Source organism: Coenobita brevimanus, chromosome 52 (assembly GCF_032717465.1).
Source record: "Coenobita brevimanus isolate Jiangsu-jjx chromosome 52, ASM3271746v2, whole genome shotgun sequence".
In the NCBI taxonomy this organism is placed as follows: domain Eukaryota; kingdom Metazoa; phylum Arthropoda; class Malacostraca; order Decapoda; family Coenobitidae; genus Coenobita; species Coenobita brevimanus.
In genome coordinates this window covers 21,767,069-21,773,997 of record NC_137005.1, presented here as the reverse complement: position 1 = coordinate 21,773,997, position 6,929 = coordinate 21,767,069, and the positions used below count along the sequence as shown (strand labels likewise).

General features: G+C 42.8%; 1 pseudogene; it reads left to right on the top strand.

Annotated features, from left to right (window-relative positions):
- The first annotated feature begins 5,132 nt into the window (after window positions 1–5,132).
- On the top strand, window positions 5,133–5,251 carry LOC145400604 (5S ribosomal RNA; annotated as a pseudogene).
- Window positions 5,252–6,929: the final 1,678 nt, after the last annotated feature.

Sequence of the window (6,929 nt, the reverse complement as noted above, 5' to 3'; positions counted from 1 at the left end):
TACAGGCCCTCTGACGAAGGCGGGAGCGGCTACAGGCTGACTTCTTCGGGAGGGATGTGGAGCAGCTACCGGTCGTCTCAGGGGGAACACCTTCGGAGCGGCTACCGGTCGTCTCAGGGGGAACACCTTCGGAGTGGCTACAGGCCGTCTGATAAAGGAGGGAGCGGCTACTGGCCGTCTCCTCATTACCCTCAGAGCGGCTACCGGCCGTCTCCTTAGCGAGAGGCGAGCAGATACCAGCCATCTCAGGGGGAACGCCTTCGGAGTGGCTACAGGCCGTCTGATGAGGATGGGAGCGGCTACAGGCCGTCTCCTTCAGGAGAGGTTTGGAGCGGCTACCGGCCATCTCTGGAAGGACACCTTCAGAGCGACCACAGGTCGTCTCCTGATGAAGGTGGGAGCGGCTACCGGCTGTCTCCTGAATACCCTCAGGACGGCTACAGGCCATTTCCTTAGTGAGGGGCGAGCAGCTACTGGCCGTCTCAAGGAGGAAGACACCTTCAGAGGGGCTACTGGCAGTCTCCTGATGAAGGCGGGAACGGTTACTGGCTGTCTCCTTTGGGGTGCTGGCAGGAGCTGGATAGGCAGCTCCACCCCTTAGCTGGTTGGTGAAGGCTCGCTCGGAAGGTAGTGCAGTATTCCTGCTATGGTGACGACGGGCGGGCTCTGGGTCATAGGGGCGCGTGGCCCTAGCTGACTTGGGCCATTGTCGCACCAAGTCCCGGTGCGCTGCTGCTGCTCCTCCGTGGGCTCCTTGTGGGGGTGTCCGGGAGTTCATGGGGGCACTATGCTGTGTTCCTTGTGGGGGTGACTGGGTGTTCCAGGGGGCACTATGCTGCATTTTAATATATATATATATATATATATATATATATATATATATATATATATATATATATATATACACATACACACACACACACACACACACACACACACACACACATGTACACCAGAGCCTTGCCGGAAGATCTGTTTTGCTGGACTAACCGAGCCCACATATGTCACATATTAAAATTCGAAAGGGACCAGTGGAGGTAACCTAAACTTATTCAGCAGTTCACTTCTGACCCACTATCCTTCAGTGTATTCACACTCATGTTCTACTTAAAGTTCTTTTTGGAACAACTGAGCCTGGTTCATTGTGATGCTATCTGACAAGCCCACTTACAACTGATGCTGTCAAAACCATTGCATCATCACCCTATGATCCTCTGTATTCTTATAATTTTTCATAGTTTTTTCCAGTGATCATAAGCTCATTCGTATCAGTGTCTGCATAGACTTTTTCCCTAAGCTTCTTGGTATCATAAGCAATGTGCGAGCCAAGTTTTGTCCTACTTTATACTCACTTCATTGCCAGAGGTGGCTGTTCTGTGTAGGTACACAACAACACATCTCACTCCTGTCTTCCTGGACTTGAATCTCCTGAATTCTCTACTTCTGGCTTTGACTATCCTGTCATGCTGTGACTAAATATATCTGTGCTGTGTACTTATCCCCTAATTTTCATGACTATGAATGATTCTTTGACTATCTTACTTCTAAGATGGAAACATTGTTTCAATTTCTCCTCTGAAAACTCCCTTCTATGTGATTTCAATGTTCACCACCACCTTTGGCCCTCCTCTCACTTCAGTGAGCCACCTGGTGAACAAGCCTACATCATTTCTATTCTTAATGACTTAGAGCACGTTGTATAGTTCCCCACCCATATCCCTGACCATCTTGGAAAGAGTTCCGACATACCTGACCTTTTCCTTACAACAACATTCTCCTTATACTGTGAATCTTTTCTCCCTACTGTCCTTATCCGATCACAACTTAACCTGTTCTATCACTCCAGGATAGGCCTGTGGACCCTCCTAAGAAGCAGTGGCTGTGGCATTTTGGATTTGCTGACTGGGAGGCCCTCAGGCAGTACTTCGACTTTCCCTGGAATGGTTATTGCTTCCATGGCTGAGAGCCATCTGAGTGTGCCTCGAGTATTAAATATGTTATTCTCTTGGGCATGGAAGCATACATTCCTTTCTCTTATCCTGTGACTGGTGCAAAAAAAAAAAAAAAAAAAAAAATTTAATCACACTTGTTCTAATGGTGTCCACAACAAAGAGAAAGTCTACAAAAGGTACTGGGACCAGCCCATCCTTGAATCTCGTCTCTCTAATGCCTGTACTAAAAATAACTTTATTCATACTAAATACTCTGAAATCTCTAACTCGAATCTTCCTGCTCCATCTGACACCAGTCAGAAACATTTATAAACCTTTACTTCATCAACCTTCCCTCTCGTTTTGCTCTGATGCCTCTGTACCTGTTTCTTATATTGATGAAGCAGAACTCTTCGGTCAGACTCTCTCTTCCAATTTCACTTTAGATGATTCCGATGCTTTTTCTCCAACACTTCCTCCCTCTGACTTCCTCATGGCCGACAAAAGTTTCTTCAACGGATGTGTTTTTTGCCATTACGGACCTCAGTACTAACAAGGCATATGGACCCGATGGGGTTTGTCCTTTTGTCTTGAAGAACTGTCACTGTGCTCACATGCTGCAAAGGTAAATTCTTATGCCTTTGTGTTTGAACTTGTACCATACCTTCTTGCTGGATATTTGTTCTCATTCATTTTGTCCCAAAGAAGGGTGACCATTCCCAGCCCTCGAACTCTCGCCCACCTGTATTAACATCTTGTATTTCTAAAGTCTTTGAATGATTTCTAAAAAAAAAAAAAAAAAAAAAAAGCACCTTTTCTATTACAACATTCATTCCGATCATCAGTACGGCTTCCGTCAGGGACACTTCTCTGGCAAGCTTCCCACCTTCATTTCAGAGTCCTGGTCATCCTTCTTTCGGGACTTTTTTGAGTGCTTTGCCTTTGTACCTGACATCTTTAAAGCTTTCAATGGAGTCTGGCATAAATCTTTGATTTCCACTGCCCCCTTACGGTTTCTGTCCTTCTATCTTTGTCTTCATCTCTCACTTCCTTTCTGCTTGTTCTATAGCTGCTGTCGTAGGCGGCCACCATTCTTCTCCCAGAGCTACCAATACTTGTGTTCCTCTGGGTTTTGTCCTATCACCAACTCTCTTCCTTCTATTCATCAGTGACCTTCTAATGTGTACATGTAACCCTATCTACTCCTTATTTCATCTTTCCATCCTCTTTCTGCAGCGTCCATCTCAGAAATTATTTCAAGAAACAAAGGAGAGGCTATGGCACACATAATGTCTGACTTGGCTCATATTTATGTTTGGGGTAAAAGTAATCTTGTTTTTAATGCTTAAAAAAATTCAATTCTTACATCTCTCAACCGGTCTGAATCTTTCACAGAAGTATCCTCTAATTTTTAACAATATCTTGCTCAGTCTTACATCATCTTTGAACATATTTGCGGTTTTATTCTCTCGGGATTTCTCTTGGAAAGACATTATTTCCTGTCTTGTAAAATCTGCTTCCAAATAATTAGGCAAATCAAGCTGACTTCTCCCTTTCTTTATCTTTGCACAGTTGTTGACTAACAGGAGTCTTATTCACTCCTGTGTAGAATGCAAGTCTCATGTGCGGGGAGGCTCCCCGATATACATCTTTTCTGAACATGGTGGAATAAAATTTTGTCTCGTTAACTCTCCCCTTCGTTCTGGCTCCGTTAATCCTCTGTCTTTTTGCCACAGTGTTGCATCTTTATCTCATACCTATTGCTGCTTCAATGGTCACTGCTCCTCTGAACTCCCTGCTTGCATTCCTCCACCACTACACTGAGCACATAACATCCGTTTAGCGGCAAATTCTCATCCTTTTTCTGTCCAACTCTGCAATGCAAGAGTTAACCAATACTAACAATCCTTCATGTATGCAATAGGTCACCTCTGAAACTGTCTTCCTGTGTCCGTATTTCCTGCCTCCTATGACGTCCAGTCTTTCATGGATGATGTGTTGAGGCATCTCAAAATGAAGGAGTCTTGAATTCGGCCTTTTTTTTTTTTTTTTTTTTTTTTTAATGGGAACAATCTTGCAGGTTCCCAGCCTTTGGTTCCTTCTTCCTTACATTAAAAACAATGTCACAAATTCCACACGGGAACACTACTGTCCATTTTTTTTTACAGTCCTACCATATCCTGTTTATTGTTTTCGTTTTTAGCTTAATGACAATTTTACTGCATTAAATCTCCCCAGACAAAAGTACTCTATTGTGACAAAACAGGTGGGTGAAAGTGTACGTGAAGATATGATGGCCAGTGGTGCAGGCCAGCGCGACAGGTTTTGGTTACCATAGTGATGGCTCGCCTCATTGCAACTGGCTTCCACAGGCAAACAACCCCAAAATGTAGCAAAGCTTTATGCACTCCACACTCGTGTATGAAGTGTCTATGTAGTTACCAGTGATAAATATAACCGATTGATTTGACTGTGGTAGTTATTAGGAATAAACTGAAGCTGATATAGTATGTAAGGGTAACCTTAACCAAACGAACGAGAAAATTGTTGAGCATTGCCGTATTCACAAGAACAGAAACTTATGATTTGGAATGGTTAATTGAGAATTTCCTACATACTAAGTACATTGATAAAAATGCTGGCTTGCAAACTGGTTAGGAGAAATGTGGAGGAGAAAAAGGGTCATCTGTTTCAAGATCCAGAGTATAAAAATTGTTGCAAGCACTGCTGATCCGGTTCCTACAGCCTACAGCCTTTTTAGCGGTCATTATTAGAGCATGGCCAAAAAATTGAGTGTTAAAACTTGTGGGCAAGAACCAATTAATATTTATTCCTATTTATTGCTTTATTTTTTAATGAGAGGATTCGTCAGTGTGGTGGTTTGGTGGACAAAATAACCACAGTCAAGGAGGTATCACAGTATTGGAGCACACTGGTGTTTACACTTGACACTGCCAACGATCCTTGCATCTTCCTTAGAAGCCACAGCTAGGTTTATATGTAAGTAAAATGAGATTAAAATCGACAAAAGACAGGGATCACCAGAAAGACATGCAGTGTATGCAACCCAAGTGATAACACGATTCAACGAACACTATCTGTCGCTGCCTGGTAAACTAGTCTGGTGGGCACGGGAATTCCAAGCACCTTCGCGTAATTTTCTCCAGATCAACGGTGGTGCCCGACCATTAGATGCCGGAAAATTGGTGCTGTACCACGTTGAGTACACCGCTTCCCGTCCGATCAGCGAAGTTAAGCAACGTTGGGTCTGGTTAGTACTTGGATGGGTGACCGCCTGGGAACACCAGATGCTGTTGGCATCCCTACGTGTCAAGTGGGGTTGGTGGAGGATTAGTGCCCCTCCCTGTAAAACAATTAACTCTAAGCCCTTGGCCACCCTGTTTGGGATACATGGCGTCTGGCAATGAATGAATGAATGAAAAAAACTGTAAATATATATCTGAACCACAGAATCCTAAACCATAAATGAAGTCTTAAACCTACCTTAACGTCATTGTAAAAGAAATAAAAGCCTTACACACATAAGCACAATAATCACTATACCAGGATCCTATTTATACCAGTGTTTATGTTTCTGTACACATATGGAGTTTGGTTTGATTGTGCAAGACACGAGTAGAGCTAGTCACAGTACATAATCACACCTATGTTTCTGTACAGCCAAAGACAAAAGTCGTGTCATGAAATTGGTGAGATTATCTGCTAAAATACTTCAGTTTTGGTGTGGCTTGCTTTCTGTTGAATGGACGGTTGGTAGCACTGACTTGAGCTGTCATCTGCTTCAGATGATCGGCCTGTGGATGCTATCATATTTTTTGTAACTAAACGAAACTAATCTACATATTAAGTCTTTCTGACTGCTGTTTTTATTTTTATCTAGTCTATATGAAACGTTTCTCATGCTTTTCATTTTATTACCATGCCCGCCTCTTTACAATTCAGTTAGCTAAACAAGTGTTCAGGTCAGTTCTCCATCTTTGTTAACTGTAAATTAGCTAATCAAATTGATAATTAGACCTTGTACTGACATTATTTAACAGTGATGTAAAACCATATTTACTGTAGTATTCAACACATGAGAACAGAGTTACTGTATTATGATCATCGATGTTTTACTGTAGAAAGGCTGGAGCGAACTGAATCCCTCAACCTAGTTCGAAAACATAAACCAGACGACCGAAGCCTAGGCACAACTGTGTTAATAGGACTGATAGGGAGGTATGTAGGCAGCTAGCCAGATAGGTGAAAACCAGTGTCGATGATGTGGATAATGGGGAGAATCGTTGCTACCTATATAAAGTCGTGAGGCATTGGTTAGCTCGTTGTGGGGTTTTATCTTGAGGTAGGTCCTGCTCTGTCTTCCTTGTCCCTATGTCTATTTTGTATCATAAGTGGAGGTGAGATATAGACACTCTTGGGTTACGGTATTTTTTGTGTGACAGTTATATCATCCATATAGTGGTTGATGTGACCCATGTATTGTCAGCGGCTAGGCGTGCCAGAGAACCTCCTACACGATCTCCTATGCTTCCATTTGTCTTCTCTGGTATCCTCTGGCTCTCTGAATATCCCCTCCGATTTCTGGGAATATATACTGCTCGGTGCGTGATGTCTGGTACTTTTCTGCCACATGCGTTGACCAGCTTTTGGCAGTTACTCCACGTGTTTGCTGCATAAAGGGAGTCTGGAAAATGTTATGTGTTTTCCATTCTGGTCAGAGGAGGTGTACATGTCCACCTGAACCTGAGACATTGCAAGTTGTGCAAGTGGTACATATTGTGCGATGATATATAATAATGCCTACAACCATACATCCTGATACGTATTATGTTATGTCATATTAATGCATATATACCGCTCAGTCACGCCAAACTGTCGTACATACGACCTTTTTTTTTTTCTTTTATAAATAACAGAACGGAGAGGGGAAAAACTAATGATTTAAAAAAATAATAATAATCCATACACCAGATTATT